Below are 14,327 nucleotides of genomic sequence, written 5' to 3'. Positions count from 1 at the left end.
TTGTTTCATAATATTTCATGTAAAAAGAAACCTAAGCAGTGATTAACCAAGATTCATTCAATCATATAATTTCAGTTTAAGCATGTCAGAATTTATATGCTGGGTGTTTCGCTTTCTTTGACTACAACTTTAAAAAATTGTTTTTGGCTCGTTTTCTATCGAAGTGGACAAAATATGTGATAAACAAGGTAAATTTAGCATTTGGGATTTTTTTGACAAATGGTTATCTAGCCAAAGGCTGGGACACGTATGTCCCAGCCGTAGGTAACGGTAAGATACGTATGTCCCAGCCGTAGGTAACGGTAAGATACGTATGTTCCACACGTAGCGATCGACTTACTGTAAACACACCTATTATTCTGGAAAACATTATTATATGAAATAGATTTACATCGTATGGTACAGGGTAAAAATCATTCTTTGCATAACCCAACATTACACATTGGGCAGCTCATATTTGTTCTTTTCGCTACGTTCATTTACGTGTAACGAGCACGGCGGCGTCTTGATTTTCGAACTATTGGAAGACGATCCCCAACAGTGAGAAAATTCTAAGTGCTTTTTATCCCAACAGTCATTTTTTAACTTTCAGTGGGACATACATATTCCGAAAGTAGTCAAAGGGTTAATGAAGGCTTGGTTGCAAATGGGCTTGCAAACAATGATTCCATACCAAAATATGTTATACATGGTGTAAGAAAAATATTTTATTTATTTCAATAATGCAAATGTTTATGAATATTTTCACTTTGTGAATTACAAATCACGAGAGCTTCATGTCATTTCCATGTATTATAAATTACACGGTTACAGATATTACTAAAGATTAAATTAAAATTATTAATAAGTATACATTGCATTTAAATCAGCAAATTAGGTAAGCAATGCAATGTTTCAATTTAACACACGCATTAAAGATCTCGTAGAGCGTCGAATGGCAGGCTTTTTGTAAGCTGGCAGTTTGCCAAGTTACGTCGATGACAAACATTTTGCTAGAGCGAGTCTGTCGGTTGACACAGAATTCCTCTTAAAGCGCGAAATTGTGAAACTTCAGAACTTAACTATTTAACTTATTTAAACTTAACTACTACTTCACCTATGATTTTCAACTTATACTTTTATTATTACTTTTCTTGTAGTTGAATAGCAACGATTATTATTGTTAAGAAAAATATTTTTTTTTTTTTTTTTTTTTTTTTTTTTACGCAATGTTTAGAACGCAAGGTTCTCAGCTTATTTTGATGATGTTTATGTTAGCAATGCTAATTTAAAGCTGCATTTTAACTGAATAAAATAGCTGTTATTCTTTAAAATTATCATATTCATTCATCTGGAGAACTTGTAGTTCATTTGAGTGATTTTAAAGGCGTCTGTAACTTTTCGTTTGCAGTTGTTTTTTACGTCTGATAACAATAAAAGGCTTGTGTCAATCAACTCTGCTGCAGCCTCAAAGCAGGATGATGAGATTCTTATTTATGTTTATGCTTGCAGTTGTTTTATTTATTCTTTAAATTTTTGGATAAATTAATGGAAAATTGCAATTATTGTTTTCCGACCAAATCTGAGACAGCATAGTAGGTATAGGTTATGTTTAACTTCCAGTCTACTTTGCTGCTTCATTTTCATTTGCAAGGTAGTTATATCTAATTCCGTTTAAAACGTCTGATCCGCAAAGATACATCAACACAGATGGAAGTAGTGCACATACAACTAACCTTATTCTACGACTGTCATCATCTTGAAATGAAGAATAAGCCAATATTTTGATATCCATGACCATACCGCTCATCGTTCCTTGGTCTGTATTCTCTAATAATGAAACTGGTGCAAGTTTTATACCATTTCATTCCTCAATTCTTCGGCGCGTATTTGAAAGGTCCGTGGTTCAAGCCTCGGCGAGGGCATTGCTCACTTTTCATCTCTCCTACTTTCAAAAAATGCCTAATTGTCTCTGCGGTGGCGCCCGAACTGAAAATGGGGGTGGATGATGATTCTCCGGCACCAGGATCTGGTGATTGGGTCCCTTAATCTCCAGTCGCCCTTTAAAAGCGGGAAGTATATAAGGTATTTCTCCCGCTTAGCATGCCTTCGTGGCGTAATGGCCAGCACACTCGACGCGTATGAGAGGTCCGTGGTTCGAGTCCCGGCGAGGGCACTGCTCATTTTTCATTTCTTCCTACTTCAAATTAACCTCTACGTCTATTCGGCATATATAATCTTTCAGTTTATGCACCAGAAACTCCACCGCATCCTCAATCTATCAATTTTCAGGTCGCACGGCTTGATTAAATTTTCCTCAGTTTCTGTATGTTTTTGTCCTTGCTTTGTTATCTCGAGAGCTACGATACAGGAAACTTCCATAGTCTCATGATCTGGTTCATGGAATCATGCGCCATCTCTTTTAAAAGAAATTACTTAGCGAGCGAAACAAACTTCTGTCTTTATATTCAGTGAGAACATTGTAAACATAAAACTGTTGGAAAAAAAAAGCAATCGAGGAAAAACAGAGCCAGAACTTCGAAAACACAGTATGCAAATGTGGTTTGTTAAGTTAAGTAAATGATTAAACTTGCAGCAACATTCAGAATTGTGGAGCGATACAGTGTGCGTGTGAAGTTTACAGCTGGTAGAATGTTAAAGGGCAGGTGTGATGAGCTGGTAGAATGTTAAATGGAGCATAGCAGCATTTACAACCGCTGCTATGCTGACGGCTTGGATAGATTGTAAAAAGTTTGTAATGTGGCATTGCAATGAAAAATGCCTTTAAGACGTACTCGACGACGTTACAAACATTTGTCAAACTTTGAGAAGGGTCGCATCATAGGGCTAAAAGATGCTGGTTGGCTAAACAAACGGATCTGAATATTGGTCAAAGTGATGTGGTCGTGGTTACGTTATGCTATCAGCGATAAAATGCCATTTGTAAACTCGCAGGGATTCTGGGATATCCGAGGATACGATTCTCAGGAGACTATGGGACGCTGGGGTTAACACGTTGAGCGCGGCTGGGGTTAACACGTTGAGCCGGTCTCTTGGGACTAGCCGGAGTCGGTTCTTGGGCACTGGCAGTAAAATTTCCGTGTGGCCGGCGTCGGTCCCTGGGGACCGGAACTGGAATTTTCGTTTGGCTTCGGCCCGCGGAACCGACAGTATTAAAGTTAAAAAATAAATATAGTCTCAATGAAATGTGATCAAATTTAGTTTTAAGGAAATGTATTAAAATATTCTAAACAAAAATACGGCTTAGCTCGCTACCGGCTGAACGGAAAGGACAGCAAATTCGGCGCCGCGCTCAACGTGTTACGATCTTGACGTCTATTAAGATGCTTACCATAAGCAGTTTGACACTCCACCATAAGCAGCATCGTCTTGCATAGTGCCGCTGTCGCTCAAGCTGGACAGTATCTGATCGGAGAAAGTGATAATCAGTGATTAATCCCACTTTTTTGTCGATGCTTGATGACCGCTGTATACGTGTCCGAAGACAGAGGTGAGCGGTCTGATGTACCATTTGTACGAGCAGAATATAGGATGTGTGATAGTCTGAGGAGCGATTAGATGAAACAGTCGTTCACCATTAGTCATGCTGCGAGGTATTCTGACTGCTCAAAGGTATGTTGATGAAATTATGCAGTCGACCGTACTGCCTGTGCTAGCTGATGGTCCAGGTTATGTTTTCCGACAGGACAATGCTCGGCCACATACAGCATGACTTTCCAACAATGTCTTCAACATGTCCTTGACTGGCTTGACAGCTGTCGCTCATCAAACATGTTGGGCAAATAAATTCAGCCATGTAGAAATACGAAATACTAAATAAAATTATAGATTTGTATGAATTACAAACAAAAAGACACTCTTCTTTATATTATTATCTGCGCACCGATGATAGCTTGTTAAAATTAATTTTTCCAAAAGCAGTTTAAAGTTCTGGAACTTCAGATTTTTCTGCTCATTTAGCGAAATAAAATTTAAATAGTAAAATAATACTACAAAAGTAAATCCATTATTATCATTAAGAGTGCAAGCCACTTTTATGACCGTTAATATTACAAGCTCGCAAAGTGATCTGAGCTAAACTCTATAAACTAAATTGAAAAACTAATGCTTTCTCCAATTTTATATAGTTTTACCCTGTCCGCCGAAAAATTTCCAGTACCTTCGATTTTTTGAAATTGCTGTAAGGTTTACACAGTTAAGAATTACACAGAGATCGAAACAATTACAGTTACACAACAATCGGGCCAAAATGTCGCTAAGCTTGGCGACAATACTTCGTGCTATTTCGCCAGTTTGGCAAGGCAGCCAAACGTTATAATGTTAACGTTATGATGTTAAATTGGACTAAACCTTGTAGCCGTGTTCTCGTGACGATGCTTCGCCCTCTGAGGCCTTTCTTGTTACAATTTACAGGAGGTACTACAATTTACGCATAGGCTCATTAAAATTATTTACCATATGTACAAAATTCATAGCATTTTCCCTTCCCAAAGACTGCATATCCCGGGCAGTGAGACTCCCGGACAGGTAGCCATAATTACAACTAAGGAAAATCAATAACTGAACATCAACGCAATACTAAAATAATAATTTCAATAAATAACGTACAACAAATCAAACACCAATTCAATAAATAAATGAACGTAATGAACGATTTATACTTAGAATCTGATGACGTAGGGATCCGAACTACATCGCCGTTCAGCTTGGTTATTTCCAAACATCGGCACAGAAATTAGAAGCTCCAAGCTCTTCCTAACTTATTACCTCACCGGTCATGTCCCATATCCAGATTATTTTCTGAAAAGGAATCTCTCCAATAGCGAAAATGGCGTGTGTGGAGTCAAAGGAGGATGCAGACCATTATCTATGCTTCTGCCGTCTCACACATTCGGAAACCCACCAATCTAGATTCTAACTTTAAAAGACTGGAAATTTTCTCTTTCGACTTCCCTGTGGGTACTGCGTTTGACGGTGGAATTGATGCGATTTGCACAGCTCTGTACCAGCTACCATGCCACTTGGAAAAATTCACAAGAGTTGTTATACTCAGTGATTCCCGAGCTGCTCTGTTGGTTATCGTTTCAGATGAAAATCCTATATCGCAGGATATATTGGATTGTCGACATTATCTGCAAAACCTGCTTCACTTGAGAAAACTATAGTCCTCCAGTGGGTTCTTACCCACTGTGGGATTCCAGGTAACGAAAAAGCCGACTTCTTGGCAAAAAAAGGGTGCTTTTATCGGGAATAATATTTCTCGTCCTTTGCCTTTCCATACTGTTAGGGACCTTATTAAAAGATCTATCAATGTACGTGCTCAGGAAGATCTCTATAATCGTGTTTCTCATAAGTCTTGGAAGAATGCTATCCCGAATTTGTGTAATGGCCCAAGGCGTAGAGCGGTCGCTGAATTCCGCCTTGCCACCGGACATGACTGCCTACAATATCATCTTGATAGATTCGATATTAGACTAGAAGAGAAACACGCTAATGTGACAATCAAAATCGTAAAAAACAACCTTATATTTAGCGTAGGTATAATGAAACACTCAATCGATTTCGAGGGCAGCTAAAGGTCCCTCCTCATCAGGAGAAAGAAATACATAGAAAGAAGAAAATAGGAATCATAGAAACACGTGGTGCTTATCAGCACTGCACGTGGTTATAACTAGATTTTTAATCAGAGTTGCACTGGCCGCCTACTTTTACTGAGCCAGGCTGTCTGATCAAGCATAAAGAAATATTAGCGAAGTTAAAATAGGGAGCGAGGGCAAATGCACATTACGCTGAAAATCTGAACTTCAAATAATGGAAAGCAACCACTGAACGGATTTTTATACCCTCTGGTAGTACCAAGTGCGAGGAGGTAACGCCATCTATCGGCAAAAATAATTGAATTAAGACAGTAGAATTTTAAAGGCATTAGGAAGGACTGGATTGGACTTCAAATCATTAACTAAACTTTTTAAATCTTTGTGAATGTGAAAAGCCTCAAGAAAATCCAATTCGCCTATGGAAGAAGCCTTTTGGATGATTTTTGCAGACCCAAAATCAAAATTATGGTTAAAAGTCCAGCTATGATACGCTATTGAAGACTTGTTAATTTCCCCTTTTTTGACATAAGATTCATGTTCCTTGATACGAAACTTCAACGCTCTTTTTGTTTGGCCAATATATCTTAAACCACACTGACATGATATACTATAAATTCCCCAAGAATTCAAGACAGAAACGCAATCTTTTAGAATCGAAGGGTGAATTTTATTAATAGGGGAGAAACCGACTTGAAAATTGAATTTCTGGAGAATCCGTGCAATTTTATAGCTAACAGAAGGATAAAATGGAAGCACGACAAGGTCATTGATATTATTTCTAACAGTGGAATGTCTACTTTGATGGGAATCTGAAAATTTTTTGACGGCTTTATCAATAATCACGGGAGAAAATCCACGGTCAATCGCAACTGCTCTCAAATAATTAAGTTCATTGGTAAGCAAAGATTCAGAGGAACAAACTTTTAGCGCGCGGAAAACATAATAGTAAAAAGAAGCCATTTTTTGCTTAACAGGGTGGCATGACTTGGCATGGGGTGGTAAACAAACTGCAAAGGGTTTACGGTACACAGTGGTGCTAAAATCGGTTTCATTGCGGATTATAAGAATATCGAGGAAGGGGAGGGAATTGTTGGATTCAATTTCAAGAGTGAATTGGATGGCTGGATCAGTTGAATTCATAATAGATAGAATCTCGGATAAATCCTCTTTATAACCGTCAAAAAGTGCGAAAGTGTCGTCAACATACCGAATCCAAAGACGAAAAGATAATTTATCAAATAATTTCATCTCAAAATAGTGCATATAAATGTCAGCAAGTACCGGACTGAGAGGATTACCCATAGCCAATCCTTCAACTTGACGAAAATATGCATTTTGGAAAACAAAGTGGGTTTGACTTAGAGAAACTTTAGTAAGCGAAACCAACTCATTAATTTCAGTATGTGTGAAGTGAAATTCCCGAAGCCTAGTTTCAAGACAATTTAGTGCTCCTTCGACCGGAACATTAGTAAACAATGATTTGACATCAAATGAAACCATAATGGAACGAAGTGGGGAAATATTTTTAAGTTTATCAATGACTTCAACAGAATTTTTTACAGTGTGAATATTGTTATCAAGTAGAGGAGAAAATCTGGAAACTAAATATTTGGCCAAAGGATATGAAGCAGTGCCTATGTTGGAAACAATTGGTCGAAAAGGAATACCGGTTTTGTGGACTTTTGGAAGAGCATAAAGTCTAGCGCAATTAGTAATAGGCGGAATAAGTGATTTCTTCAACTGAGTTGGCAGAATGTGGGAAGATTTAATAGCACTTTTTACTTTCATGAGGTCCGAAGTTGAAGGATCTTTAGGGATCGAGCAGTATGGGCCTTCATTTATCAATTTAGAGACTCCAGTAATATATGTGTGTTTGTCCATAACAACGATCTGTCCGCCCTTATCAGCTTTAGAGATAATGATATTAGTATCAGAATGAATTTCACGTAAGATCTCATTTTCCTTTTTGCTAAGATTAGAACCCAAAGATTTATTGTTAAAATTAACGTTATGAGTAATTAGGTGGCGGATTGTATCCTTCTGCGTTTCGGAAATTTTGGAGAATTTAAAGGCTTTCTCTATAGGGGCGATGATTTGAGGAATTGAAGGTTTAGATGTCTTAGAAAAGTTGAAATTATATTTTAATACTTTTAACTGATCCTCCGAAAGATTCCTATTGGAGATATTAACGATGGAGTTAACGTTTACAGTGGGAAGATCAGCTAGATAATTGGGACTATCCGACTGGTGTGTGAGTTTTTGAAGGTTTAGATGTCTTAGAAAAGTTGAAATTATATTTTAATACTTTTAACTGATCCTTCGAAAGATTCCCAAAAACTCACACACCAGTCGGATAGTCCCAATTATCTAGCTGATCTTCCCACTGTAAACGTTAACTCCATCGTTAATATCTCCAATAGGAATCTTTCGGAGGATCAGTTAAAAGTATTAAAATATAATTTCAACTTTTCTAAGACATCTAAACCTTCAATTCCTCAAATCATCGCCCCTATAGAGAAAGCCTTTAAATTCTCCAAAATTTCCGAAACGCAGAAGGATACAATCCGCCACCTAATTACTCATAACGTTAATTTTAACAATAAATCTTTGGGTTCTAATCTTAGCAAAAAGGAAAATGAGATCTTACGTGAAATTCATTCTGATACTAATATCATTATCTCTAAAGCTGATAAGGGCGGACAGATCGTTGTTATGGACAAACACACATATATTACTGGAGTCTCTAAATTGATAAATGAAGGCCCATACTGCTCGATCCCTAAAGATCCTTCAACTTCGGACCTCATGAAAGTAAAAAGTGCTATTAAATCTTCCCACATTCTGCCAACTCAGTTGAAGAAATCACTTATTCCGCCTATTACTAATTGCGCTAGACTTTATGCTCTTCCAAAAGTCCACAAAACCGGTATTCCTTTTCGACCAATTGTTTCCAACATAGGCACTGCTTCATATCCTTTGGCCAAATATTTAGTTTCCAGATTTTCTCCTCTACTTGATAACAATATTCACACTGTAAAAAATTCTGTTGAAGTCATTGATAAACTTAAAAATATTTCCCCACTTCGTTCCATTATGGTTTCATTTGATGTCAAATCATTGTTTACTAATGTTCCGGTCGAAGGAGCACTAAATTGTCTTGAAACTAGGCTTCGGGAATTTCACTTCACACATACTGAAATTAATGAGTTGGTTTCGCTTACTAAAGTTTCTCTAAGTCAAACCCACTTTGTTTTCCAAAATGCATATTTTCGTCAAGTTGAAGGATTGGCTATGGGTAATCCTCTCAGTCCGGTACTTGCTGACATTTATATGCACTATTTTGAGATGAAATTATTTGATAAATTATCTTTTCGTCTTTGGATTCGGTATGTTGACGACACTTTCGCACTTTTTGACGGTTATAAAGAGGATTTATCCGAGATTCTATCTATTATGAATTCAACTGATCCAGCCATCCAATTCACTCTTGAAATTGAATCCAACAATTCCCTCCCCTTCCTCGATATTCTTATAATCCGCAATGAAACCGATTTTAGCACCACTGTGTACCGTAAACCCTTTGCAGTTTGTTTACCACCCCATGCCAAGTCATGCCACCCTGTTAAGCAAAAAATGGCTTCTTTTTACTATTATGTTTTCCGCGCGCTAAAAGTTTGTTCCTCTGAATCTTTGCTTACCAATGAACTTAATTATTTGAGAGCAGTTGCGATTGACCGTGGATTTTCTCCCGTGATTATTGATAAAGCCGTCAAAAAATTTTCAGATTCCCATCAAAGTAGACATTCCACTGTTAGAAATAATATCAATGACCTTGTCGTGCTTCCATTTTATCCTTCTGTTAGCTATAAAATTGCACGGATTCTCCAGAAATTCAATTTTCAAGTCGGTTTCTCCCCTATTAATAAAATTCACCCTTCGATTCTAAAAGATTGCGTTTCTGTCTTGAATTCTTGGGGAATTTATAGTATATCATGTCAGTGTGGTTTAAGATATATTGGCCAAACAAAAAGAGCGTTGAAGTTTCGTATCAAGGAACATGAATCTTATGTCAAAAAAGGGGAAATTAACAAGTCTTCAATAGCGTATCATAGCTGGACTTTTAACCATAATTTTGATTTTGGGTCTGCAAAAATCATCCAAAAGGCTTCTTCCATAGGCGAATTGGATTTTCTTGAGGCTTTTCACATTCACAAAGATTTAAAAAGTTTAGTTAATGATTTGAAGTCCAATCCAGTCCTTCCTAATGCCTTTAAAATTCTACTGTCTTAATTCAATTATTTTTGCCGATAGATGGCGTTACCTCCTCGCACTTGGTACTACCAGAGGGTATAAAAATCCGTTCAGTGGTTGCTTTCCATTATTTGAAGTTCAGATTTTCAGCGTAATGTGCATTTGCCCTCGCTCCCTATTTTAACTTCGCTAATATTTCTTTATGCTTGATCAGACAGCCTGGCTCAGTAAAAGTAGGCGGCCAGTGCAACTCTGATTAAAAATCTAGTTATAACCACGTGCAGTGCTGATAAGCACCACGTGTTTCTATGATTCCTATTTTCTTCTTTCTATGTATTTCTTTCTCCTGATGAGGAGGGACCTTTAGCTGCCCTCGAAATCGATTGAGTGTTTCATTATACCTACGCTAAATATAAGGTTGTTTTTTACGATTTTGAGATTCGATATTGTTCCTTCTCCGATATGCACTCCATGCAGCTCTGGAGAGGTGATGGATGCCGCACATCTATCCCACTGTCCTGATCTTCTCAAAACTTTTCTCGCCGCGCGTTACTGGGAACTGGGAGGCAAGAGATATGTTAGATTAATGGACTATGTTACAGCTGGTTTTTTTTTTCATTGTGATGTTGTATTCTATATATTTTTGCCTTCTGCTGTAACTGTTCATAATCTGCCATTTTGGAGGGGAAAAATAATAAAAAAAAAAACCTTTAAAAGACTGGTGATAGCTCAACACAACCTACATCCAAAAATTATGTTAAGTATACAAAAGCTCGGTGCTTTAGGACTGGACCTATGCCGAAGCACAAGTTATATCCGAAAACGATAAAGCCGAAACGAAAGAGCAATGTATAGGTTACACACCAATAATTTAATCCGTGCTAGAATAACAATTTCCATACTGCTCCAAAATACCTAACTTATTAAGCTGAGACCATGAGCTTTATTTATAAATTTTGGACTGAAAGATCTGAGGTCAGATCTGATTACCTGTAACAAATGTCACATAACAAGATTCCAACTAACAAAATATTAGCAAAATGAAATCGCATATGTATTTCCATAAAAATGCAAAATTTCCCGTACAACGATCTCCAAAATATCAGCTCTACGATATTTACGTAATCCAATATTTTAATGAGTATTCTAAACAGTTTGTGTAATTTATGTAACTTTGTATGTAATTTTATATTATTATCTTCTTATATTTAAATTAACAACTCCGATGTATAACTTCAGTATTACTCAGAAATAGCATATACTTAGTTCAAGTATTTCATACTCTAGCTCGTTAGTGTATCTTCTTATCTCATTGGGCCAATACCTGTTTGATTCGATAGTGAAGTTTTAGGAGCTCCCATGCACGTTTACTTGTTTACCTGTTCAGGATTGTGTAAGGACCGTCCGAGGGTGACTGTAGTTTAGGAGAAACTCCTTTCCTTCGAATTGGATTCCATAACCACACTTTGTCATTTTTGTTAAATTGATGTCCTGTAGCTCTCGTGTCGAACTGGGCCTTCATCTTCTCCGTCACTTGCTGTCGAGCAAAATTGAACATGATTTGAAACCGTGCCTGGAGAATGGCACCTCAGGCGATCCGAAGAGCAATCAAACAATAAATCACGAAGGTGACGACAAAAGAGCGTCTGAGATCGAGATAGCACTACGGTGGGCCAGTTAACGTGTGGTCCCAGTACTGTTGATTTCTGGAAAGAATTAGCGAGTGGTTACTAAAGGTAATTCGGTCAAACCTCTTTACCATGGCTGTGGGTGTAAAGTATTCCTTTGGGTTTTGTCTATGCCGAGTAAATTATAAAGGTCTTTTATTATAGTTGAGATAAAATTTCTTCCTTCAGAGTTCATACATCAAGGAACAAAAATGGAATTTGTCGCTCGTTCCTTTGTAATCTGGATAATTCATTGGTTGGATAAGACTTCTTATGGTGGTCGGCAGAAACGCAACACAGATGTTTTCCATGTTTCTTAGCCCATTCTTTTATATATTAGTAGCCAGCTTATTTTCTTCTTATCCCATTTCATATATTTTTATCTCACAGGCCTAAATTTCGGATTTAAATTTAGATCTTCGAAAGTACCTTTATTTTGATATTGGCAGTTATGAGGGATTTTATAGTACTTGATTTAAAATCACCATGTTTCCCAATTGATCAATCTCAAAACATTACATTTTTAGTCGTATTTATAGGAACCGACAGAGAAATCTTTATTTAATATCTGGTATGGTGACTTCGGACAGAATACGGGATCTTCACACAGTTTAGTGAATTGCTTTGGAATTTCACGCCAGTCTTTAGAATGTGCATTATTTAGATCCTGACAGATATCAGGCTCGGTGCAGTTTTCTTATCCAATGCATGCTTAGTAGGACTGAAGTGTGTTGAATAGACTGTTCAGTCCACTTCTGTTTCCGAAAATTCTGAGAACAGCGTTATTAGTCATTACCAAAACGTCTGGGCCAATAGCATCCCTAAACAGCCTTACATACGATTCCAAGACGTCGTTCATATATTTGATGTATGAATATGTTTGATGATTCCACTGCAAACCATGCAACTGCTTCCCTGGATTTGTATGAACAAGGTAAGGCAAGTTTCGTGTTCCTGGTTCTTTCCAGTTGCCTAGAGCTGCAATTCAGGTTTTTACCTGGAGTCGTTAATAAACAGTGCAAGCTCCCATTCCTCTTGGCTGTACAGAGTATGATGAGGGTACCATGTTAAAGGGATAGCTATAGAAGATGGAGGGAGTGAGACGCAAACTATCCGTGTTTCAAGCATAACGTCAAACTTCATGCAGCGATAGAACAGATGATTGGAATTTTCGGTGTCACCAAATCTTTTTCAATCGCTTCGACAACGAAAGCAAATGTTCTTCGGATTAAATTGTTAACACTGCAGATCTTTGATGACGCTGTCTATTAATTGAATGATTGCGGTTTGAAGTGACTGAAATGTATATTGAGATTTTGCGCCACCTCTATGTGCGTACGAATGAAGTGCGAGTTTTGTCTTTTATTTGACAGCTTATGATAAATAATAATCCTCAAAATCTAAATTTAAACATTCAGATTTCAGTATTAGTGCCTTGCGGAACATGTTAGCTGCGTACGTTTGAGCGTTAAAGTACTGAGGGGAAGAAGGTCCGGTTTTAATTTAGTTTCCACATAATCTAGATATTCGTTTATAAACTTAACCACTAATAACAATTTTCTTTTTCAGATTGCTGAAGAGTGGAAGAAAAAAAAAAAAACTTACTTTACATGCAGAGCTCTTGAAGCGAGAACCTCCTTTGGGTAGGGTAGATTTCATCTGTATAGAAGAGGGTATGTTCGTTCCTTTATAGGACGTATTGTTGTTCAAAGTGATGATGGAAGCTGGAGAAAAAATAAGAATTGTACACGCCACGTAGGGAAAGTATGAAAGATAAGGAAAGGGTACAAGAAGCGGTTTAAGCTGAAGTACCTAAGAGAATTAATTTTTTCCGGGGCCCCAGAGACAGGCTGGCAAGAGACTTCGCTTCTACAGAGAGATCTCAAGTTCTATCCTCGGTAAGTAAGTGACATTGAATTATAACTGTTAGATGTAAAATAATGTGTGATATGAATATGTTGAATTATAATTGTAAAAAAGTAATGTAAATGTATGAGGGCGGGAGCTGTAATAACGAGATTTGTCGTAAGTTATAGGTTCGACGAAAGAGAAAGCCGAGAAAAGAAAAGGGGCCCCCTAACTAGAAGAACGAAGATAGGAAATGGAAGGAGAGAAGAAAATATCCGGGTGGCACATGAAATAGCCCCGAAAAAGAGAAAAGAAGGAGATTAATTTGGGAGGAAAACGGTGCCACCCGGGAAGGGGCTATTGTAAAATTTTTCCATCTCCAGAAATGCATGTCGTAAACTTTAGATTTTGTTTTGAAGTTTATTTCTAGTACAAATGTTGTTATAGTCATCTGGTGTGTACAAGTAAAAATAAATTTCTTTTACGGTTTTATGAGTCTTTATTGTTTATGTTTGGTGTTGGTGTATTTAATTATGGCAAAGCACACGAGGGCTATCTGCCTAAGGGGAGGGATGCCTTCGTGGAGGACTTTCTAAGGGAGACTGGCTCGTATACACTTGTTTATGTTTGAGTATTCATCAAGATATTTTTTCCCGTCTAAAAGTCAGTTTATCTCAGCGTTTAAAAATCAGTTCATCAAGATAATTTTTGGCGTTTACAAATCAGTTCATCTCGGCGTTTAAAAGTCAGTTCGTCAAGATATTTTTTTGCCGTTTAAAAATCAGTTCATCAAGGTATTGTTTCGCCGTTTAAAAGTCAGTTCATCAATATATTATTTTTCCGTTTAAAAATCAGTTCATCTCGGCGTTTAAAAGTCAGTTCGTCAAGATATTTTTTTGCCGTTTAAAAATCAGTTCAAGATATTTTTTTGCCGTTTAAAAATCAGTTCATCAAGGTATTGTTT

At 37.3% G+C, this 14,327-nt stretch overlaps 1 long non-coding RNA gene across 3 annotated transcripts in view; it reads left to right on the top strand.

Annotated features, from left to right (window-relative positions):
• Positions 1–13,853, top strand: part of LOC146997882 (uncharacterized) — a 69,936-nt gene extending 56,083 nt beyond the window's left edge. For 2 of the 3 annotated variants that reach the window (XR_015040558.1, XR_015040560.1), the window contains 2 exons: positions 13,085–13,413; positions 13,552–13,853. This is a non-coding gene — a long non-coding RNA (uncharacterized LOC146997882). Of the gene's footprint in view, positions 1–13,084; positions 13,414–13,545 lie in introns of all 3 variants that reach the window. The other variant, XR_015040561.1, reaches the window with a different exon arrangement.
• The last annotated feature ends 474 nt before the right edge of the window (positions 13,854–14,327 follow it).

Source organism: Stegodyphus dumicola, chromosome 4 (assembly GCF_044657685.1).
Source record: "Stegodyphus dumicola isolate Sdum_Otavi_A_Nest chromosome 4, ASM4465768v1".
Classification (NCBI taxonomy): domain Eukaryota; kingdom Metazoa; phylum Arthropoda; class Arachnida; order Araneae; family Eresidae; genus Stegodyphus; species Stegodyphus dumicola.
This window is presented reverse-complemented; position numbering and strand designations above follow the sequence as displayed.